Raw genomic sequence first — 25,933 nt, forward strand, 5'->3', positions numbered from 1 at the left:
TCATCCAGCCCATACTTCTTTAAGGTGGATAGAAAGATGGCTAGATCGTCGGGCTCAACGAGTTTGTTCAATGGCTCCATGTCTAGTTGGCAGCCAGTATCAAGCGGAGTGCCCCAAGGGTCGGTCCTGGGGCCGGTTTTGTTCAATATCTTCATTAATGATCTGGAGGATGGTGTGGACTGCACCCTCAGCAAATTTTCAGATGACACTAAACTGGGAGGAGTGGTAGATACACTAGAGGGTAGGGATAGGATACAGAGGGACCGAGACAAATTAGAGGATTGGGCCAAAAGAAATCTGATGAAGTTCAACAAGGTCAAGTGCAGTGTCCTGCACTTAGGACGGAAGAATCCCATGCACTGCTACAGACTAGGGACCAAATGGCTTGGCAGCAATTCTGCAGAAAAGGACCTAGGGGTTATAGTGAACGAGAAGCTGGATATGAGTCAATAGTGTGCCCTTGTTGCCAAGAAAGCTAACGGCATTTTGGGCTGTATAAGTAGGGACCCTGCCAGCAGATCGAGGGACATGATCATTCCCCTGTATTCGGCATTGGTGAGGCCTCATCTGGAGTACTGTGTCCAGTTTTGGGCCCCACACTACAAGAAGGATGTGGAAAAAATGGAAAGAGTCCAGCGGAGGGCAACAAAAATGATTAGGGGGCTGGAACACATGACTTATGAGGAGAGGCTGAGGGAACTGGGATTGTTTAGTCTGCAGAAGAGAAGAATGAGGGGGGATTTGATAGCTGCTTTCAACTACCTGAAAGGGGGTTCCAAAGAGGATGAATCTAGACTATTCTCAGTAGTACCAGATGACAGAACAAGGAGTAATGGTCTCAAGTTGCAGTGGGGGTGGTTTAGGTTGGATATTAGGGAAAACTTTTTCACTAGGAGGGTGGTGAAGCACTGGAATGGGTTATCTAGGGAGGTGGTGGAATCTCCTTCCTTAGAGGTTTTTAAGGTCAGGCTTGACAAAGCCCTGGCTAGGATGCTTTAGTTGGCGATTGGACTAGTTGACCTCCTGAGATCCCTTCCAACGCTGATATTCTATGAAATCTCTTTGATTAACAATATCAGGACAAACTCTATGCTCATCTTTACAACATTGTGAGGGAGGGGGGAAGCTGCATGGTGAAACACAAGGGAAGATTTGGTGTGAGAGGAGTAGGTCATCTAATCCTTATTCAGACTGATGAGCATTTACACATGCAAAAAGTGCTCATCAACTAAACTGTTGCACACAATAGCCCTTCTTTAAAATATAAAGAAAGACTATGCCTGCTCACTAAAATAATGTACTCCAGAGAGACACCTGTGCTGCAAAATTCACATCCACATGTCAGCTCCATCGAAGTTGCAGAAGACAATTGCAGGACTGGGCTGTAGTTAGCATCTTTGTGATAAAAATTACCTACAATGGATTTCATCCACCCTTGTTCCATGTATATGGAACTCCGATTGACATCATTAGGAGTTTTGTGCAAAGAAAGAGGGCCATACCTTCAGCAGGCATAAGTCAGGAGTTATGCTGATTTACACCAGCTAAAGATGAAGCCCAGTGCATTGAATATGGCCCATAAGCTTTTTCTAAAAATATAATTTATCTAGGGATTTACTTGAAAACACAATTATATTACCTATTTTCTATGGTAGTTTATTAGCCTATCCAGTAATAGAGGTCAGCTAGAGATCTCATTACACTTTATAATCACATTTACTGTTTATGGAAAAGCAAAGTTTTAAGAGCCAGATTTTTAAAGGTATTTAGGCACTTACAGATGTAGGCAGGTGTCTAACTCCCATTTATTCCAATGCGAGGTAAGTGCCTGAGCACTTTTGAAAATCCTACTGCAAATATAGACACCTAAATACTTTTTTTTTTTTTAATCTGCATAGAACTGTTCAGCATAAAGGAATGGAAGCTGCATTTTTAAAGTCGATTTTTTAAATTTAACTTGTGATTTGAATGCAACAAGTAAATCAAAAAGGGGAGATTAGTAATGGCACTACAGAAAATCTTGAGGGAGGTCTATTTTATGGTGGGCAGTTCAAGTGATTCTCTTCCTTCTTTCAAGAGAAATAGGAAGGAGTCCTCCACCCATCTGACAAGTTATTTGTTACCACCTCGCTTAAGGCTGGAACATCACCAATTTCTTTTTTTAAATGCCCTCCTAAAACAGTTGCACTGTAAGCTTACAATTCTATCTAAAGTTTTTAAAATAACCACTAACGTTATGTATCGCAAGATAGGTAGTTTCCTATATATTTTAATAGGAGTGGAAAAACTAATTCCCAGCATGCTGCACTGAAAATTATTCCCTTTAACAACATCTAAGATGTTATTTAAACTGTCCTAATCTGATGTAGACAGTACTTTTTTTTTTTTAAAGAAAAAAAGTGTTCCGATTTTTATAATCAATGAACAAAAATAGCACAAGCTAGTGGATTTGACCAGTGTTTGCTATTAACTTACAACCATAAGCAGGTATAATAGAGTAGTGTGAAGAGGAGTGAAAGGGAAGAGTGAGGGAAATCAAAGAAATTCCCTTTTGATAGGAAAATTAGCATGTGATCTTGTAAATGACTTCAGGCTTGATCCTTTCCCTGGGGGGTCTCTGCCTAACAGCTCTGAAAATTTTCAGAACATTCTGGTTTAATCCTCTCTTTTGTGGAAGTCTGAAGGAAATCAAGCTTTTATATTTCACATGTGGACTGGACAGTGTCAAAAGATTTGGAGGCTATGAATATATTTCCCCATTGCTGAATGCTGGGAGCAGGTATGATACTTTCTTATGAGAGGAAAAAAGTTTCATAGGAAATTTCATTTTAATGAGATAAGAAATTATTTGATAAACAATTTAGAGACTAAGTTTATGGCATACATGCAAGCAGGCAGAGCTAAAGCTTAGCTTTTTGCCTTAACTCTGCATTTCCTCACTATAGACTCCTTGATTTCTCAACCTTCACTTTGCCTCAACGCTGATTTTGTGCATAGATATAAGATACAATGTATTTGAACTTTAAGTGTTCAAGAATCAGGAGTTATTCCCACCCCCTAAAATCATGAAGTTGGCTTAATTTTCAATCATGTGGTACTTTTAAGTGTTTTTGTGTGTGTGTTCTGATGTCTGAACCTTTAGGGGAAAAAGAAGAACAGGAGTACGTGTGGCACCTTAGAGACTAACAAATTTATTAGAGCATAAGCTTTCGTGGACTACAGCCCACTTCTTCAGATGCAACTTTAGGGGAAAGTTACTATTCCCCTTTTTCATGCGAGCATCTCAGGTTCAAAATTCAATTTTTAAATAAAACACAAATACGGGATCTCCCCTGGCTACTCAGAGGACAGTCCACTTATTTAATCTCTGCAGAAAGGGAATGACCCTTGTCTGTTTCCATCCTCTTCCCAACACTATTCTACTTCCATTCTCATCCATCTACCCCACTTGTCTCCTTCCCTCCCTCCCTCATCCAATCTTCTGCCTAGACGCAGGTTGTCTACATGTCTCATACCTCCCCTACATTCCCTTGTCCCCATATTTCCATACTTGGAGTCAGGACAGAATATTCTGAGAGTATGAGAAAAGATTTTATATATGCAGTCATCTGTGCAGATTTTAATCCGATAAAGATTTTCTGTCAGCTATTTGATAAGCTTTCATTTATGATGAATGGTTAAAAATGAACCAAACTACACAAAACCATTCTGATTTCATTTTTCTTCCAATTGTTTTGTAGACACTTTTTTTTAAAAAGGTCAGTTGATAAAGAGTGACTGCTATGGACAAATTTCACCCATAGTAAGTGTTCTGAAATTGGACTATTAACATTTTATGAAAAGAAATCAAAAATATTCAAATGGCATCAAAACTAACATATAGTGTGAAATATCACAATGGATTGGCCACCTCTGCTTAAACAGAAGCAGGAGCATACATCTCATTTTTGACCTATTTCAGAATTCAACCTCAACCATGGAGTTGAGACCAGGTGCCTTCATATTATTTAGCTACCAAAAGGAAGAACTGAACTCATGATCTAGGCCCACACATTCACTGGTAGTGAGTACAACATGATTTGTTCACATCCTTTTCTGTCCAGCAAGCTAGGGTAGAGGTGGCAGTGAAATGCTCCAGTCAGTCCTTGCAGTGCCTGGAGAGTTGCTATTATGGAAATCCTTATGATTTCTTTAAAATTTTGTAAAACCTACAAAATTGAAGCATCCGAGACAAGTTTTAACCACGTAGCTGATAGAACTTGCCCTTACCTCAGCATAAATTCAGAATAACTCATCCTTTCAGCCCCCGTTCGCAACATCAAGTGTAGTATAAATTAAATGGGCCAAATTTTAATAAAGATTTATCAATGAAATCTAACTAAAATTTGCAAGCACAACAAGATACCCAATTCAACATCAACCCTTTCTGTACCATGACTTTGAAACCATACATCAAGTCTGAGGTTGCAAATCTATGGAAAATTATCTGTCCGATGACATATGGGAGGTCCTCCTCTCCTAACGCACATAGGAGCATTTCATTTGCAAACATTCAGGGTCATAGATCAAATTTGAAAGGGTCAAGTTTACATCTGACCTTACTTGCACATCTGTGGAGTCTTATCATAGACCTACATCCATGGGAAGGTGAGGCCATATCTGATCATTCAGAATCCTTAAATAATGTTTGAAAGAAACAAATGTGTTTTTTGTCTTGCCTTCCATTTTATTCAAGAGGGTTTAGAGTGAGGCGGAAAGATAGAAGACTGCTCCTTAAATAGAGATATAGCTATAAGTAAGCTGCAGAAGCAGAAAATTAAGAGGCTTAGCTAAGACAAATGCTCTGGAATGTTACAGACTTCCAGAGAGACTAATCAACGGCAGTTGGTTGTGATAGCCAGACTTTTACTATTAAAGTCATTGCAGTGCAAACTCGGAATTTTACAATGTACATTTTAAAGCAACAGTAAATTTTTTGAGAGTTAATTGTGATCATAATTTAGCGAACATTAGAATGTGCACATAGTACATCATTTTATGGAAATTCCTTTGTTACAAAGGATTACGGAAATACAGAAGACAACCAAAAGCTTTGTTTGTCATTGTTCTTTATAGCTCCAATATTTGAAAGATATTCTTTAACAAATTACCTTACTAAAATCATATGGATTGCTGATACAAATTACTTATGAGTTTCTTGTATTAACAAAGTAGGCTTGGGTCATTTTTAAAAATAATTCTTAAATTACTGTCAGCATCTTTAAAAGAAGATTTATTTTATGTGTATTTACTAATTTTCTTAATGGATCTTAACTACCTATTGACATTTAATTTGCATACAAGCTACCACTATATGCTAAATATATTTATCTGAATGAACAGTGACTGAGCTCTGAGACATCACTGCGGTTCTCAGGTCTTCAGTAGAATGACAGGATTTGGTGATGGACTTTATCCTCTTTGCATCTCATTTATCTGCATGCATCTCCAACCACACTGTGTAAATAGACTCAGAAATGTCCTTTCCTGCTTATTAAGTAATCTACCATTGAACTGGAAGAGTGGGAGGGAAGGAAAGGGGGATTTGAAAAAGACTGAATGATGTCTCTTCTCCTCCTAGGAATTTTAAATGGATGTAGATCCCTGGTTAAAGTCATTCACAATTCCACAGCTGAATAACCATTCTCCCTAGAATAGCAAAATGCAAATAAAAAATGACACAGCCCAAGCTTTTATCAGTGTCCTTTGCTTTATAACAAACAGCTCTCTGCTTTACTTGTTAAAGATCTATTGTCTTGGCACTACATGTTACATGATAAAGCAGTTCTCACAGCCCATGACAGGAAAGAGTAACCTGGGATGGATGGATAGATGAAATAAAAGGGAAGAAAGATGACAATGCCTATCTATTATGACTTCGAATATTCTGATAAAACCAAACTATAATTTCCTGAACAACCCTATGCAACATCTGCTCTTTTTGAAACATTAATGCAAAATTCGAGTATTGTAATTTATAAATTGACTCTGCCATCATTTCATGGTACCTCTTATGTTCATTTTTGTTAATGAAAGTCATTTTGCTAGAACTTAACCTTGGTTATTAAAGGTGAAATCCCAGCCCCCTGTGCATAGCCAGAATAAATGGTGGTGTGGTGGGAAGTAATGTGGGATGGAATCTTTCTCCAGCTCAGAGGCAGGGCACATGCCAACAGCCAGTTTGCAGTTGCTATTACAGTCCATAGAAGCATTTACAGCCAAACATGTATCATTCCCCACTCATGAATATAGAGGCTAGAAGATCTGTGGAGTCCATTTGAGATATAAGAATCATCATCTTCATTATTATTATTGTACTAAAACAATCTCTTTTGGTTACTTGCTACTGCTTTGGCAGTTATTACCACCTAATCTGAACATAATATGCATATTCTATTAATGCATCTTCTTTTCCTAATTAAGTAGTTGTACATCCATGGATTTTACTACAAGATGTTTTACTGCACTAAAAGCAGGGCCGGCTCCAGCATTTCTGCCACCCCAAGCAAAAAAAGCCGTGATCGCCATCGGCGGCGGCAATTGGAAAAAAAAAAGCCACGATCGGCGGCGGCAGTTCAGCCCTCCTAGAGAGAGTGAGGGACCTGCCACCCCTGAATTGCCACAGGTGCTGCCCCAAGCACCTGCTTGTTAAGCTGGTGCCTGGAGCCGGCCCTGACTAAAAGCATGAGATTAGCCAGCTCCCTTGCCCGCCCGCCCCCCACCCCCCAATATCAACAAATCTTTAGCAAAGCAATATCTCATGCTCAATGTTATATTAGTTGAACGCTGAATAAAAATTCAGTGATTACCATTCGTTATACAACGAAAGCATATAGAAAACCCAGCTATTTTGGGTTTGGGGTATTTCCACCCATTATTGCAGTATCTAGGATAATACAGTTGAAAGAATTTCAAGAGAAAGGTAGAATTCTGCTTGAACAAGAGCCTACATTTAAGGACAATCGCAAGATAAACAAAGCTTGTTTATAAGGGACAGCATATTACAAAGGTGTGGCAAAAATGGCGAATATCTCTCTAGGGTATGGTGAGCACTGTGAGCATACATGAGCACTGTATGTAAGATATGGGAAGCAATTGTTCTGCTTTACTCCCTCCTGGTGAAACCTCAGTTGGAGTCCTGCGTCCAAAGATGTGAACAAATTGGAAAGCATCCAAATGAGAGCAACAAAAATAAGAAATTTAGAAAGGATGACAGAACAGGGCAAGTTTAGTCTAGATAAGAGGTGGCTGAAGGAAGACATACGGTAAGTTTTCAAATATGTAAAAGATTGTCATAGAGGATAGTGATCAACTCTTCACCATGTCCACCAATGGTAGAAGAACAAGTAATCAGTTTAGTTTGCAGCAGGGGAGATTTAGGTTGGATACTCAGAGGGGGAAAAAAAAAAAACCACCCACTTTCCAGCAAAAAGGATAGTTGAGCTCTGGAACACATTGCCTAGGGAGGCTGTGGAACTCCTGTCCTTGGAGGTTTAGGAATGGATTGGCCCAACTCTGGTCAGGGAAGGTCTAGGTATACTTAATCCTGCCTCAGCACAGGGTGGGGATAGGCTAGATGGCCTCCTGATGTTGCTTCCAGCCCTACATTTCTATGATTCTAAGGACTAATTCTGTACCATGAGTTAAATATTTGTATGATCTTTTGCACAATTGTTTGAAATGCCTATTATGTCTGATCAGATGATTCTCAGTAGCACCTTATTGCATTCAGGCCACAGGCTCTTAGGTACCGAATAAAGGACTTTGATCTTCATACACGGCAGAGCATTTCCCCATCACTAGTTCAACTCTGTTTACTCTACATGGGGTAGAAGCTACATTAAAAAAAAAAAATCACAGCAGACTTATCTTTTAAAATATTCTGATGTTTGAATTATATTAGAAACATTCTATACATTTTCCCATTCAAGTGCTGGTGAATTAACTGCCTGTGAATGCACATCCCTGAAAACTGAAATTCTGTAAGGATTCTGACAAAACCTGTTAACTCCATTTTAAGTCAGAAAATACATATACGGATGGTAATAGAACATTCATGCTGAAAGTTAGGTGTGTGTTTAAGTACATTACTGAACTTTTTTTTTAACAGGCCTATGTGGGAAAGGCTATATATCTATTGACTTTAATACAACTACTCAAACACATTTCTCACTTTAAGGATGTGAGTAGTCCTACTGAAGGCAGTGGAACTACTTCAAGCACAAATATTTTAAGAGAATACCTAGTCCCACTGAAATCAATGGGAATGTTGCCATTTAAATTAAAGGAGGACAGAATCTAACTCCTTGCTAACTCTGGGCTAAAATACTTGAAGAGCAGACATAAGTAACATAGCAAAATTCCATGGACTATTCCTGGGGGCATTCTGCACCCAAAAAAATAAATAAATAAAAATTGTGCATATTTTAAAATTCTGCAAATTTTATTTGTCAAAACAACACTATATAATAATGCCAGTTTCAATTATTTTGGTAATTTATTTCAAAATGCCTGTCAGCAAATATGTCTGTAACGTACAGATATACAAAAATTCCCACATGAATAGACAGTTAAAGAAACCCCTATGACAACTCAGTTCCTGTTTCTCCATCTCCTTCTCCCCCAGAGCCCAGCCAGGGAGCCAGACTCCCACACCCCTTCCTGCCAGAGCCCAGCTACAGGCCCCATCCTTGCCCCGACACCTGCCCACCCACCCCACCCCCAAGTCCAGGGATCCAGAGGGAGAAACAGCCTGATGCTTGGTCCCAAGCATACATGGAGTTTCCTGTACAATGCCCATTCCTTCCCTCAGGGCATGCTGGGAACTGCAGCTGCCAGGAACCCTCTAACTCCCTCCCCCTCCCCCCAGCAGTGTCTTCTATGTGCAAAGTGGGCTCTGCGGGGCCCAGTGGTCCCTAGTGGTGGCAAGGAAATACAGCAGGCACAATGCTAATTTCTGCTAAATTCTGCATTGTGCAGTGGTGCAGAATTCCCCCAGGAGTAATGGAGAGTTTTCAAACAGTGGAACTTGAGAAGTCTGTGCCATTTGTAATTTTAGGGCAAGAATGTGTTACTCTATTAATGTCTATAATCCCATTACACTTAATTCAGTATTTTTTTCCACTAGTATATATTCACAAAGCATTCAGGAAATGAACATATAGCTGTTACACTGTCACATACAAAGACTGCAGGATCAGGGCTGAAAAATGAGGTTGTAGTATTATGCTGGATAGGTCAATAATAATCAGAAGCCATCAATGTGGCCCAACATTTATATTCACTTATGAAACTGTCCTGTAAATGTTTTAAATATCATCCTTTTAGAATCTCATTGGTGCAAAGTCCTGAAATTTGTGGAACATTTCTTGACAGTTCTCTATTTACTGCATTGCAAAGAAGAAAAAAGCCAGTTCTCAGGAATAACTGACTCATGAAAAGATTGCCTCATGAAAAGATTGCCTCATGAGTCACGTACACAAAGAATTGGAAATATTAATGGAGAGAATTTATATTTCTACATTTATGTTCAGAAATATTTTTTTCCTATAATTTCACTATCAAAATCCCATCTGAAATTTGATTTTCAGTGGGCACAGTTAGTAACTGGTGGTGAACATGCTCTCAATACACTATTAAAGTCTATCCATTTTGCTATGGATTATTACCACTTTGCTTCTTGAATATGCCTAGTTGTTACAGGCATTCCTATTCCAATTTCAAAGTCTTTCAGTTGGTGAAAAAGGAGCCAACATGCAAATGCAATTCTGGTATAGAACTTAAGAGAATCCAGAAAAAAAGAAGAGGCTATGTTCAGTTTGAGCTGAAATATAATTATCACTTCAAAACAATGAATTGATACAAATTGAATATGTATTGTAGGGGCCAAAATTGTGACCTTGCTCCTAGGAGGAGATCTAGCAGGATAATGCAGTGCTGTAGCAACAGAGCAGAGTTTCTTGGAAACTTCTGCTTGTGTAGGGAAATTCCTAAGAAAGGTTTAGAGGAAGTACACGGTATAGCTCTAACTTTCACCTCCTGCTGTAAAGTGCCATATGCATTTCCCCACCCAGCACTGGCTACCAGACAGCAGAATTTATATAGGAGAGGCTGGAACCTCTCCACATCCCCAACCCAATTGACTATATTCTTCTTTAGGATTGTGAATTACTACTTGCCACACTTGCTAGTGGAGCTGGTCAGGAGATTTTTTTGTTCCTGCCAAAACAAAACAAACATTTTCATTTTTGTTAAAAGATTTCAGGTTTTTGCTGAGAAACCAAAAACCCACACCTGGAAAATTTAGTCAAAGTTACACATCTTCTGTGGAAATTTCCATTTTGATGAAAGACTGAAAAAAGTTTGAAATTAAAAATTTCAATCAGCTCTGTTTAATAGTTGTTCAAACACTCAGAGTGCTAGTATCAGCATTTTCCCAGAGTCCTACATAAGTGCCCTAGGCCAGTAAGGAGCTCCCTTCACTTTCTCAATATGCAACCACACACTCAGAACGAACCAGAATTTAGCCCTATTGTTAGGAGAAATAGAACATGAACATTTTAAATCTTCTGAAACAAATATACACCTTATAATAATTTAAAATAGTTTTTCCCTTAAGTATTCATTACAGCAAAATATAGAATAATGAACAAAGAAAAATACTCAACTTTAGAAATGATTTTGTATATCCAGTGGATTTGGAAAAATAGTAGGAAACAAGAATACACACACACACACACACACACCAGTATTTCTTGGCTGTGTTTCTTGGTACAATTTTATTTGAGGAAATCTCATAACTTAATCAGAACAGCATGGTTTTGCTAATAGTCACTTCTTATGAAGTACAGTAAAGTATGTTTTTCTGGGAACAGAATATCAATGAAGAACATGACTTCACTGGATATTTAATGTAAATCAAATATAATATTTGGCAGTGGCAAGTCCCTTCCCACTAGCTGTGTTTCAGGTAGCTAAGTATAGAGAAGGGCTAAAAAATAATTATTAACACTTAAAAAGCAACATAAGGAAATGGAAATTGACAGTGTTTTGATTATGCTACCTATAGCCACCTCTAGGGGGGACTGAAACATTCTTTACAGAAATGCCTAAGTCTGCTAGACTTAAATATTCCTATTTTGGTCACATGCATATCATTGATATGGCAATAGTAACATTATTCCATCACAAGACAGAAAATTATTTTTGGCCATTCTCTCTCATTTTAGCCACTAGACTACCGTGCCTCAGTTGGAGATGGCAAATTTTCCAGTAGCTAAAACGTGCAATACCTAATGAATTTAGACTTCAATATTCAAAAACTGACTGAAGGCTAGGCCACTTTATGAACAGGATCGTTTCCAATCAAATTTATTTGGTTTCTCACTGGAAAGCTAAAGCCCTAAGACAAGTGCTAAAACTATAGGTTACTCAGTAGTTGGTTAAAACTGGTTCATAGATTTAAGACTTATGATTATCTAGTCTGAGCTCCTGCCTAATAAAGGCCATAGAACTTCACCTAATAATTCTTGCATTGGGCATAGTAACCATGATTGAACTCAAAGAATGTAGCCCTACTAATAGGGAAACCCAAGAGTCAAAGTGATTGTGACTATTAGAATTCACATCTGAACTGGTAATCTTATCCTTAAATTGCTTTTTGAAATAGAGTACTCACTATGCAGAATTAACCTTTTCTATGTGAGTCAAAAACTCCAACAAACAGAATATTAAAATGCATGGAACCAGATGCTCCAAAATGCCATTGAAAACACAAGATATTTTGTTAGACATTTGCTATTTTTATGAGATGCCAGTTACTTGCAAAATGTTACTAATTTTCCACAATATTATAACAGCTCAAGAAGCTCATTTTAGCCTATAAGAAATGAATTCAAATTGTTTTTTAATAACTTACTCTGATTAATATTCAACACAAACTGTAAAAAACTACATGTAGCAGATTTGATATCTTATAAATAGAAATATTTTAGAACTGACCATCATATTGCAGTATTTAAGAACTATTTTGGAAGTTGAGGGGGGGGAACAAAAACAAACAACACACTTCTGGAAGAATACTCCAGATTCAGATCTGGTGTCATGGATTCAATTCCCTTCCCTTCATGTATATGTACCTTGTTACACTGGATCCAACTATGGACTCTTGTGTTTCTTTTGCCTAGAAATACCTTCTCATATGCAATGAAAATATGTTAAAAGGGGCTTTTACTTCGCATCCGTACAGATGTGCAAAACTTCAGTTTCTACTGGTATCTGCAAAGTGATCTGGGGTTCGGTTCATTTAGATGTGAACCTTTTGGATGAAATCCTGACTCCACTGAAGTCAGACAGTTTTGCCATGCTCATTTTCTGAGTTTAGGGTAAAGGTTCAGTTTGGTTCTGGTTTTACCTGAGAGTTTGCACAGCCTTAAAAATTAACCCCTCACTTGTCACAGACCAGACCAGTCATAATGTCAGTGTCAGTTCCAGCATAAATCTATGTTGTTATACTTACTGATCAGGTCCTATATATAGTTACTAAGTAGCATATATCATGGAAACAAAGTATCAAAAGTTACAGGCTAGTCAGAGATCACATAAAAAAAACCCACAAAGGCAAGCTAAAAAGCCAACAAACCTGGCCTTAAATTCTTCAGTGTCTCACTGACTTATTTCAAAGGCAATCTACTTTGTGAATCTGTAGGAAGGATAGTCCAGTGGCTGGCCTAAGAGAGAGGCTAAATTTCATGCTCTCCACCAGACTTCCTAGGTGACCTGAGTAAGTTCCCCATCTGTAGAGCGAGGTGAAAATACTTCTCTACCTCTGAGATCTACTAAGGCTATATATTTTAGCATGAGAGCTGTTCAGATACTACAGTATCTGATTGGGGCCATAAAAATACTTACAGAAACATACTAATCATTATCTTTCTATATGGAGAATACAGGCCTACCAGACTGAAGGAAAAGTAAGTGTAAGGCTAGTGGTTCTACAGCCAAAAGTTCTGCTTCTCTTCTAATGCCACATCTGTGTGAAGTGTAAACAACGGTCATTTCTGAATGCATCAGCCATGGATTCATTATGAAGTGGTTCTGCATTTTTGTCAATTCTTCTGCATTTTCTCCAATTTAGCAAATATTTTGTATACAGAAAATTGCTTTGGTTCTGTCTAGACAGTTATTTAGTAAACACTTGAGTGAACGATGAAATACTAAGCAAAGGGTTAGAAAGCTAAATACTTCTGCTGAAAAGACAAAGACTTTTTACTGTTGAGTTTTGATCTTTCAGGATGCGTGCATATATAATATGCCCATAAAAGTTTGTAAAGTGTTTATATACACATACGATAAAATGTGGAAGTGTGGTGTTCGCTCTGAAACAGAATCACTTCACAAATTAACCACTGAAGTACAACCCCTTTATTTCAATTTCAGTTATGTTCAGAGCTGAGGGTTCGATTCTGACCCATCTTGGTCTACACTTGTGCTTTGCTATTATTATTCCCCTTAGGGTAAAAGTCCTATCTGCTTCACCTGATAAAACTCCCATTAAAACCTATGGGAATTTTCCCAATGGACGTTAATGGCAATTGGGTCTGGCTCCCAGTCTGTAGGGTACTAAATTATGGTTAGCACCATTTCAACTGGGCATCCTCCCACCCCCCATTTATTTGAGGATGAGAAAAAATGAAATTAGGAAATTTCTCTTGGATAGAATCATAGAATATCGGGGTTGGAAGGGACCTCAGGAGGCCATCTAGTCCAACCCCCTGCTCAAAAGCAGGACCAATTCCCAACTAAATCATTCCAGCCAGGGCTTTGGCAAGCCTGACCTTAAAAACCTCTAAGGAAGGAGATTCCACCACCTCCCTAGGTAACCCATTCCAGTGCTTCACCACCCTCCTAGTGAAAAAGTTTTCCCTAATATCCAACCTAAACCACCCCCACTGCAACTTGAGACCATTACTCCTTGTTCTGTCATCTGGTACTACTGAGAATAGTCTAGATTCATCCTCTTTGGAACCCCCTTTCAGGTAGTTGAAAGCAGCTATCAAATCCCCCCTCATTCTTCTCTTCTGCAGACTAAACAATCCCAGTTCCCTCAGCCTCTCCTCATAAGTCATGTGTTCCAGCCCCCTAATCATTTTTGTTGCCCTCCGCTGGACTCTTTCCAATTTTTCCACATCCTTCTTGTAGTGTGGGGCCCAAAACTGGACACAGTACTCCAGATGAGGCCTCACCAATGTCGAATAGAGGGGAAATGATCATGTCCCTCAATCTGTTGGCAATGCCCCCACTTATACAGCCCAAAATGCCGTTAGCCTTCTTGGCAACGAGGGCACACTATTGACTCATATCCAACTTCTCGTCCACTGTAACCCCTAGGTCCTTTTCTGTAGAACTCCTTCCTAGTCATTCGGTCCCTAGTCTGTAACAGTGCATGGGATTCTTCCGTCCTAAGTGCAGGACTCTGCACTTGTCCTTGTTGAACCTCATCAGGTTTCTTTTGGCCCAATCCTCTAAATTTGTCTAGGTCCCTCTGGATCCTATCCCCACCCTTGAACGTATCTACCACTCCTCCCAGTTTAGTGTCATCTGCAAACTTGCTGAGAGTGCAGTCCACGCCATCTTCCAGATCATTAATGAAGACATTGAACAAAACCGGCCCCAGGACTGACCCTTGGGGCACTCCACTTGATACCAGCTGCCAACTAGACATGGAGCCATTGATCACTACACGTTGAGCCCAACTATCTAGCCATCTTTCTATTCACCTTATAGTCCATTCATCCAGCCCATACTACTTTAAACTTGTTGGCAAGAATACTGTGGGAGACCGTATCAAAAGCTTTGCTAAAGTCAAGGAATAACACATCCACTGCTTTCCCCATATCCACAAAGCCAGTTATCTCCTCACAGAAGACAATTAGTTTAGTCAGGCATGACTTGCCCTTGGTGAATCCATGCTGACTGCTCCTGATCACTTTCCTCTCCTCTAAGTGCATCAGAATTGATTCCTTGAGGACCTGCTCCATGATTTTTCCAGGGACTGAGGTGAGGCTGACTGGCCTGTAGTTCCCTGGATCCTCCTTCTTCGCTTTTTTAAAGATGGGCACTACCATTAGCCTTTTTCCAGTCATCCGGGACCTTCCAGATTGCCATGAGTTTTCAAAGATATGGCCAATGGCTCTGCAATCACATCCGCCAACTCCTTTAGCACCCTTGGATGTAACGCATCCGGCCCCACGGCCTTGTGTACGTCCAGTTTTTCTAAATAGTTCCAAACCATATCTTTCTCCACAGAGGGCTGGTCACCTCCTCCCCTGCTGTGCTGCCTAGTGCAGCGGTCTAGGAGCTGATCTTGTTCGTGAAGACAGAGGCAAAAAAAGCATTGAGAACATTAGCTTTTTCCACATCCTCTGTCACTAGGTTGCCTCCCTCATTCAGTAAGGGGCCCACGCTTTCCTTGACTTTCTTCTTGTTGTTAACATGCCTGAAGAAAGCCTTTGTTACTCTTAACATCTCTTGCTAGCTCCAACTCCAAGTGTTATTTGGCCTTCCTGATTTCACTTCTGCATGCCTGAGCAATATTTTTTATACTCCCCCCTGGTCATTTTTCCAATCTTCCACTTCTTGTAAGCTTCTTTTTTGTCTTGAAGATCAGCAAGGATTTCACTGTTAAGCCAACCTGGTCGCCTGCCATATTTACTATTCTTTCTACACATTGGGATGGTTTGTTCCTGCAACCTTAATAAGGATTCTTTAAAATACAGCCAGCTCTTTCACAATAGCTCATAAACCTCATTAAAAGGCCAAAGTGTTAGCATTTTCTTTATTGTTTATTACAACAAGAAAGTGGCTTTCATCAACAGAAAAAAATAAAAACAAAACACATCTGATTTGTAGTCAAGAGTAATTTTTGGTTTTACTGCTCAGAAGACTTTCAAGGCCAGAGAGCATCTTGTTTTTCAATCTCATTCCAGTGAGCATCAGTCATTTAGAGGCGAGTGATTTCAGCTCTGGACTGCTTAAATGAGAGTTTTCCTTTTCTATCTTTAGGTTTAAGCAATATCCCTGTGAAATGCTTTCCACAGTACACGTCAATTGCTTTTTCATTAAGAGTCAAAAATAATATTACAAGCTGGCAAACAAAGAAATAGCAGAAGAAGATTGCATTTCTGTGTTAATTTCGGTGTGTGTTAGGTTCACAAAAGGATATAATAAATTGCTGGGGAAAACCACTTAGCACATCACATCTAGCCTCCTTAACTTTATCTCAATGCTGCTTCCTTGTTTTGTCACCATATTCTTCTATTACCTTTCTCCCTAAAGATATTGACTTGCCTCTTACACCCATTTACTGTGTCCTTTGTTTCAATGGCCTCATTTGGTAACATATCATGGAGCCATGACTCCATCCCAGTAGCCGCAGATAAAATATTTTTCTTTGTCTTTTCAATAGCTGAGCTGCTAGAAATAGATAAGTAGGTTCATATACAAGAGGCGACAAAACAAATCGTGTCCTAGCACTTCAACTGAATTGGAACCTAATCTTTTTGTGGGTACAGTGACTTAAATTGCATTATAATTATTGCTCTGTTCAAATTAATTTTTTGAAGTGTCAGATTGCTTTATTACATTTCTAGCACTTCATGGTTCTAGTCAGGTCAGTAGCATTGCCTCTTTTGATATTCTGATCCTCCCAATAGAAATCTAGAAATGCCTTGGGAGGCCAAGTTGGAATAGCAATAGAAAAATAGTTCACTGTCATGACATTTCCAGTGCAGTTTTGCATATCTAAGGAGGTTGAACAAAGTATTTGAATCAACCCTGTCGATGCTGGCCCATAAGAGATGATAAAGACAAAGATTCTTTGCTCTGACTTTCTGATTAATAGCTATGCAGCACCTTTGTTAAGCGACATGATACAAGACACCAACTTAGGCCTTGTCTACATTACAAAGTTTTGTTGGCAAAAGTTATGCCACTTTAATTACAACCATTGTTGCATGTCCACACTAGCTCCTTGTGTCGGCAGAGCGCATCCACACTAACAGCTTTTGCATTGAAACAGAGTAGTACACTGATATTTATCCCACTGTGCAACTGGCCACAGGGTGCTTTAGGAAGGGTTTTTGCAATGCCTTATGGGGCAGATACAGTGTCACATGATGCAGGTTTCTCAATCCCGTTGTTCCAGTAGATTGTCAGATGCTTTTTCAAGGAAAGTGTGTGGGGGGAGAGGAGAAAAGTGGTGTGTCTGGAGAAGGGGAGACAGCAGGCTGACCGACCTATCCTGAGGCAGGGGGAGGGGACCCCCTCCTCCCCGCACATCAGCCCCCAGCTCTGCTCTGCATAGCAGTCTCTCCCGAAGCAGCCCACTGCCTGCATATGGTTCTGTGTTTCGCTCCGATTTCTCCCACAGCCTCCTCAGTCCCAGAGCGGCATCCTGAGCAGCTCTTTGAGCTCTCCCACTGAGGGATTTCAAAGCAACAATGGCAGTCACCCCTCCCCACCCCCGTGCACACACATGTGCACACACACACCTGCCCCACAGCAGCAGTCTGCCTGCTGCTCTGTTCCTAGTGCAGGGCAGAACAGGAGCATTCCACCTTCATTATTTGCTCTTTGTTCCCCAAAGGGAACAGCAGGCTCAGCTGTCAGATACTTCCAGGAACTTTGAAAGGGGAGGGGCACATGCCTGCAGGGCCAGAGATTAAAACCGTGAGCAGCAAGGCCACCCAGAGGATTCAGGGAGCCTGGGGCAAAGTGGGGGAGTGAACATAAAAATGGTGCTACCCGTTGTGGCGCTTGTACTCACCGGGCGGCGCTCCGAGTCTGCAGCAGCAGTGGCAGGTCCTTCACTCGCTCCGCGTCTTCGGCAGCACTGAAGGGCCCGCCACCGTGTGAGTAGCCAGGGAAGGCATTCTCAGTCGTGAGGCCCCTGCAGGGCCCAGGGCAAATTGCCCCACTTGCCCCCCCTCTCTGGGCTGCCCTGGTGAGCAGAGTTGTCACTGCAGGTATTGTGGGATAGTGGTGGAAGTCAGTTATATCTACAAAACAAACTGTGTGTCTACACTGACACTTTATTGCTTTAACTTTGCAGTAAAACGCTTTATGCCTCTCGTTGAGGTGGTTTTGTTTTGCTGCCAAAAGTAGCTTTGTAGTGTGTACACCTCCCCTGTTTTGTTGGCAAAAGGCAGCTTTTGCCAACAAAACTTAGTAGTGTAGACAAGGCCTTAATGGCAATTGACACCTTTTAAAAGGTGAAGCTTACATTTACAGCACTTGCAACATAGCCAGCTGCAGAGAGGTCACAGACTTCAAGAGTCTTCATCCCAAAGCATATCTCCAACCCTCTACCTACCCCCAAGAACAAACCAATAGCCACCCCATTATCAACTTCCTATGAATATTTTGACTGTTGGTGAAGCCTTTTGTGAACCCAAATGCAACATATTAATTGAGAAAAGTTTTCTTTGGAGTACTTCTACTTAACCAAAAAGTGCCTCAGAGTCATAATACAGCATAAAGAGTAAGCATTAATAGGATTCTCACCACCTGGGATTTCCCCACTTTGGACCCCACCTCTGGAATTCAAAAAGCTGGTTGCATGGGAATACAGGTAGGCAGGATTAGCCCTGGACTTTAGGCACCCATGCCCTAAATGTGGAGAGAATGCTTTCCTTTCCACTTCTCCATACTACTGTTGTAGCCCATAGAGCTAGCTTAAAAGTATTTTATTTAGCAGTAAAGCAAGCAGCCTACAAGCCTATACTCTGTCTAGAAGATATTTCGCTTAAGTAGTTAGCATAAGGCTTTGAGGCCTATGGCCCTTAGCATAAGTGAGTTGCTGGATGGTGACCCTGAGCTATTGGGGAAACTGGGAATTGTTTGCTTAGGTGATTTTTATATAAAACGATACCAGCAGGAAATCAAACCAATACAAGCTTTGAATATTTTAGGGTAGGAACATCTGCAAGTGTACAACCACAAACTGACATATGAGATAAGAACTTGAGATCCTCAATATACTAACCTATAGAATAAGGACACCGCAACATTATTAGGGTGAGGAAGTCAATTATGGACAAAGGAGGCTGAACATTTATATGAATATTCATAACAGCCACCAGACCCTATAATAGCACAAACCATCATGTAAGCTTCGAGATCTTGACCATCAGACTTGCTTGGCATGCCAGAGGCAGGATAGGACCCTCGTGGAACACCAAGTCTTCCACACTAGGTCTCCATGAGAAAGGTGTGAGTATGTGTAAGGTGCATTACAACTACTTTCTCATTTGGTCTGGAATATTTGTGTTTTACACAAATTGTGCTAATAATAGTATTTAAAGCTTTGATTTGCTCTCAGTAGGAGTGTCACTCCTGTGTGTCAGATTCCCAAACAGACATTGAATCGAACCTGAATTCTGTTGTGCCTGGTTCTGGGGTAGCTCCAATTTTACTGTCAAAAGTAATATGACTCAATTTACTTTTTTTCTTAGATCTCATATTTGAGCGGGGGAGTTGGGCTTCTTAATTGCTGGTCTACTGGAAATACACACAATCAAAATCTTACAGTATGGATTTAGGTTTTATCCATAGCTTATATTCTTCAGAAAATTGTGGAAATAATCTTTAATACTTAAAGTTCTAACTACTTTACCTTCTCAAGGAGAACCGATGTAAAACTGTCTTTGTGGTGTACAGAAAAACAGATTGAAACAATGGGTCAGAGAGGTATGAACTTCTCCTTTCAACTCAATAAGATTAACTGGGGCTGGTTGAAACATTGCTTGGAAATATGGCATCTGTTGCTGCTACTTAACTCAACATTTTAGAAGACTCCTGGGTTTTGTTTTAATGAAATGTTAACAGCCCCCCAAAACCTACATTTTTAGGGGGAGATCAACTTGCAAATTTTTCTTCTAGTAGTTTGGTCAATTGAAAATTAATCTGGGCACCATCTTTAGCAATTTTGGTTGATTTTGAGAAGATATAAAGGGATAAAAGTAACAGTCACACGGACATTTGTAATCTATATTATACACAAGACTACGTTATAGAAATAACACCTTCATTAAGATGACAAAGCCAAGCACCCTGCCCTTAAGAGAAACCGTGGGCTTTTATATGGTGCTTGTCAGTAGAGCATAAATGCTTCACAAATATTAATGAATTTATTTTCACAATCCCCTATGCCATTTTACAGATTGGAACTGAAGCAGAAAGAGATGAAGGTCAAAAGCATCCACTAACATTGAATGCTCAATTTGAGACACACACGACCTGATTTTTCAGAGTACTTAGCAATATAAATGTTCAATGCACAGCTCCTATTGGCTTCGGCTGCAGATGTGAATGCAAAAGCAGACCCTGGAGTCTAAAATTGGACACCCACAAAATGAGGAACAATTAGTAACCACCTTTGAAAAGTGATTTGCCCCAATATCACATAGGGACTCTGTGGCAGAGGCAGGGTTAGAATCCAGTTCTCCAGAGCAGCATTCAACTGTCTTTACCATGACACCACCCTCTCTCTTCCTACAGTTCCTTACCTCGTCCATGACACACTTTTCAACTTCAAATGAAGTCAGGGTCCTACAGCCAGTTTTCTTCACTATATAACCTTAATTCATCCCTAGGGTAAGACCCATTCTGTGCACTGAATAAGGCAGAGTCCTACAAAAAATCGTGATCATGTAAATAAGAACAGTAGTATAATGCATGTGCTCAAGCAGGCTGAATTAAGGTTAGACAGACAACTTTAATTCTGGCTTTTCCTCACTTCCGAGTTTGACCTTGCGACCTTAATAAAAAACTGTTTTTTGTTTTACAGCATTTTTTTAAAACAGCAAATTCAATCATGCGACCCCATACTAACACTCACATGGGTCATCAGCAGGGTTGAAGTTTTTAGATCCAGCACACTGACTTCTAATCTGGAGCTAATGGAGTAACTGGTAATAGTAGTATGGTGTCATCCTCTATGTCAGGGGTTTTCAAACTGGGGGTCAGGACCCTCAGGGAGTCATGAGGTTATTATATGGGGGGGGGTCACAAGCTGGCAACCTCCACCCCAAACTGCACTTTGCCTCCAGCATTTATAATGGTGTTAAATATATTTTAAAAAGTGTGTTTTGTTTATTGGGGGTGGGGGGAGGGTGTTGCACTCAGAGGCTTGCTGTGTGAAAGGGGTCGCCAGTAAAACAGTTTGAGACCCACTGTTCTGTGTGAACAAGGACTAGAGGGGCCTGGGACACTTTGCTAGAACATGTCCCAGGATATTTGCTGACAGCAGAGGAATGGTGAGATTTGGGGTCCCTGGATTCTAATCCATGTTCTAAAGGGGAGTGGGTCATACTAGGCATAGACCAGGGGTCAGCAACCTGCAGCATGTATGCCAAAGACGGCATGCGAGCCGATTTTTAATGGCATGCGGCTGCCTGCTGGGGTCCCGGCCCCACTCAGCCACCCCACCCCCACCCACTGCTCTCTCCTGTGGGGGCAGGAGGCAGAAGCTTGGTCCTGCCAGCAGCCAAGCTTCCCCCTCCCTTGCTTCTTCCCCCAGCGTGGTGCTTTTCTGCCCCTCCTCCTCCTCTTTCCCTGCGCCGATCAGCTGATCACCCTTGCCATGGGGAGGGAGGGCGAGCGGAGCTACAGCGTGCTAGCTGCTCCAGGGAGGAAGCAGAGAAGAGGTGGGGATTGGGGCCCTGGAGGAAGAGGTGGGGACGGGGCATATCCCCTCCAACTCCCTGCCGTGAGCACCCCCATGAGCTGAGCACCCCAGCCCTCTGCCCTGACCCCTGCACCCCCTCACACACACCCAGCCCCCCCCCACACCCCATGCCCTGACTCTTGCACCCCCCCCACATCTCCACCACTAAATGGGAGCTCCTGCAACCCCCCCCACACACACACACACTCCCACCTGCACCCCTGGTTTGGGGTCCCAGCCACCAGCCCCGCTCAGCCCGCTGCCGAACTAGGTGAACAGAACCCCAGGACGGCAGTGGACTGAGTGGGCCGGCAGCGTAAGATCAGCATTTTAATTTAATTTTAAATTAAGCTTCTTAAACATTTTGAAAACCTTGTTTACTTTACATACAACAATAGTTTAGTTATATAATATAGACTTAGAGAGACCCCTTCTAAAAACATTAAAATGTATTACTGGGACGCGAAACCTTAAGTTAAAGTGAACAAGTGAAGACTCGGCACACCACTTCTGAAAGGTTGCCGACCCCTGGCATAGACTCTTCTGCCCATGACTCTGCCTAATCCTGCTCCAGCCTGTCCCTTTCCCATTCTAGCCTCTTCCACATCCTTGGCACCTCATCCCAGTCACATTCTGCTCACCTAATCAGTTCTAGTCTCCACTCCTCAATCTTCTAATCCCGGTCTCTAGCCTCTGTTTGCCAGAAGCTGGGAACGGATAACAGGGGATAGATCACTTCCCTCTGAAGGATCTGGCATTGGCCACTGTCCAAAGACAGGATACTGGGCTAGATGGACCTTGGGTCTGACCCAGTATGGCCATTCATATGTTCAGTTGAAGTTACCTTTCCCAGCTATTCCCACACCATCATCTGGCATGTCTCTCTTCACTAGACTAACCTGCAATAACCTCATTCCCACCTTCTCCATACCCACTGACTCGCACACCTAATCTCATTCCCTGGGCTCCTTAGCCACTCTCTGCCTAGCCAGTTGTTGTTTACCACACCTTGATTCTTCATCAGATCTCACCCCCTTTTCCCTCCTGCCCTGATGGATTTTAGTCCCCATCTCCTTACCTAGCCATTTCCAGTCCCCCACCTCACACACACCTCCCAACTCCCATTTTCCCCTCTGCCACCTCACCAACCTCCAGTCCCAATATCCCCCACTGGGTTCCTTGTCTCAACTTCCCCTCTGCCCCAGTAGGTCCAGCATTTGTCATCTCTGCATTTAAATCAGGCAGCTTCCTCCTCCATATGGCCTGGGCTCAGCAGTGAGGTGGGAGAGTCATTCAAAGCACAAGAAAGATGGTCTCCTAGCTGTCAGGTCACATGCCCAGCCTGCAACAGCCCATAACTGTAATTGTAGAAGAGTCCTGCTCAGCCCCAGGATGGAGCATGTTCAGTGTGCATGGAACATTTGGGGAATTTAGCTGTTAACATTGAAGAAGTCTCTACTGAGCATTTTGCAAATTGACTTTTCAAAGGCTTATAACTTGGCCAAATTTGGACAGATTTTCACAAGAACAGGGGAAAAAAAAAAAAAAAGCCCATGCCTGACATGAAGACTACTCCTCTGCCAGATTTCAGTAAGGATTTTCAAGGGAAAGGTCACCAATATTTAACATGGGAAAAACAAGGTTTTATTTCCTAGTATAAAACTCAGAAATAGCAGAACTGTTTTGGCTGAAATTTTCCAAAAAAATTTAGCAGACACCTGACATGGAAAATTTCAGCCCACATGGTTGAAGTTTGGCAAAGTTATAAGCAATTCAAAATAGCATCTAATAGGAAGCATCTAAAGGCAATCTTAGTACAAGTAGAGAAGCCCACTAAACCAAGTGAGCACAGAAGTAATCATATCACATATACCCCAGTTCCACTTTCAGAAGGGACCTGGGGGAAAGCACCAGGACCTTCACACACCAGTCAAGGGAGCATATGACTTTACATCAGATTCTCAGCAGCTGGTGAAGGAAGTGTTTGAAACCTAGTGCAAAAAAAATCACTTCTTGGCATTGTGGCTATGACAAGCAGTACAACAGTTAAAGCCAGCCTGCTTCCCACCTGGACCACACAGTTTCACCCCCTGCATTACAGATTCTTAAGGGAATGAGATATGAAAACCCAGGCATCAATAGAGCCAGCTTTCATGGTGTACTGTCACTTGTGACAACCTCATAGTTAAGCCACAGTTTAAAACATGCCATAAACCAGTCTCCACAAAGAAACTACATATGATAGCATGCTGTAAATCTTTAGCATAGCCCATCTAAAAACAAATCCAGTCTTCTTTGAAAGGGCTCCCTGATTTTTCTGAATTCACTTTTACCTCCTCCTAAGGGGACAACTGTGTGGCTCTCTCTTTTAGGGCAATTTGCTGAACCAGCAAACTACCATGATCTCTTGCCCTGTTTTCAGACCATTTGACTACCTGAAATTCCAGTACTATATCTTTGGGATAGGATACCTGGCAATTGCTTTGAGATGGTCACTAGGGGCCACTATAGAAAAGTACAGACTACTCATTTAATGTACAATAAAAGCACCCAAGGGAAGATAGCTAGGTTTCCATAGCAGCTTCTTCACACCTATGCCAAGAAATCCTGTGTCTGGGCCAGACAATGTTATAATTGAAATCATATTTAATTACCAGGAGACATGTCACAGTCTGTCTAGTATGCCAATTCTAATTTATACTTTCATAATAATGTCATTAGTAAATGCAGATAGTGAAGATTCCCTTCCCTCTGCATGGGGGAACTCTTTGCTGGCAGAAGGCCAAAAGAGCTAGCTCTGCCACCTCCTTCTCCCATTGCATCTGTAGGGTAAGGACAGGGAGGGGGCATTCTGGGGCTGGGGCAAGGGCGGAGCAGGCCACAGAAGGGGTATGGTAGAGTATTGTTCTGCCATGTTCAATTCTCTGCTAGTGGAACCTCCCTGCTGCTTTAACATATACCAGAGCTAGATGACTGAGGATCTGGGAGGCACAACCAGTCCCCCATGCTCTCCCTCCACTGTGCCAGAGCTCTGCTTGTTTAGGGCAAAGAATTTGCCCCTACTGTGTCTATCCTGCTGTTGACACTTGGGCTTTGTGAATGCAGAGCTTTCACTTTACTAAGGGATTTATTAACTGAACCCCAAAGTTTGCTTCAAAAGGGTTATAACCAAGTCACCCTTATTGCTGCACTTGGAAATTTGATTAAATACTTTTGAAGTTCTAGGAGGAGCTTCACAGAGATGGCCCTAGCTCCCTTAGCCTCTTGACACCTCAATAGGGACCCTTCTCTAGTCCCTAATCAAACCTTTCCTCCAGGAAGTCCCAGAATCGCTCTTACCTCCAGATATCTTCAATGGGGACCTGATCACCTCTCCTCACACCACTCCTCTCTCATGATAGTGTCTCTCTTTGGCTACCTCTTTCGGAGGATGTGAGGAAGCTGCTTTATTGCTGACTCCCTGCCTCCACCTAGCCACCCTGCTTAGCCAGGAGTTCAGCCAGCATATAACCAACTACATCACATACATTCAATGCCTCAATCATACTCAATGCACAACCTAAAGTCTGACCTCCAACATTCTCACATATAAATACTGCAAACACTTTACAGACTTTACCACTGCACATATGACTATAGGAAGCATATCTTAATTTTAACTCACATTTCAGCTACTTTGTGTGCTTGGGTGTGATTATGATGCACTGGACGTGTGTATTGTGGTTGGTGATAGGTGAGAATTAAAAGGGGATTTGCTGTGAAGCTGAGGAGAGAGAGAGAGAGAGAGAAAGATGGTTTGGATGGTTACGAAGGCAAAAGAGGCTGTGGATGCGATTCTTGGCTTAACTCATGATTTCCTGGGCTTTTAATGATTCCTATTGATAGGAAACATACTTGAGAAACTCAAAATCAAAAGTTTTTTGAGTGATAACTCTATTGCTTTGTATTACCTTTTGAGGTTCAGAACTAATAGTACATTGATATATGTCAAGTACAATACAAAGGCCAATCAGTATATGAAATAAACCTCTCTGGAGGCCACTTCATTCAATCTTCAAAACAGGAACTTTAGCTAGAATTTCCCTTTTTCACCTGAAAAATTTCTTTGTAGTCTTAGATTTTATTGCATTGCTAGAAAAGCCTGTAAAAAGGAATTGCACTAAAGAGTGC

This window comes from Malaclemys terrapin, chromosome 3 (assembly GCF_027887155.1).
Source record: "Malaclemys terrapin pileata isolate rMalTer1 chromosome 3, rMalTer1.hap1, whole genome shotgun sequence".
NCBI classification, from domain to species: Eukaryota; Metazoa; Chordata; order Testudines; family Emydidae; genus Malaclemys; species Malaclemys terrapin.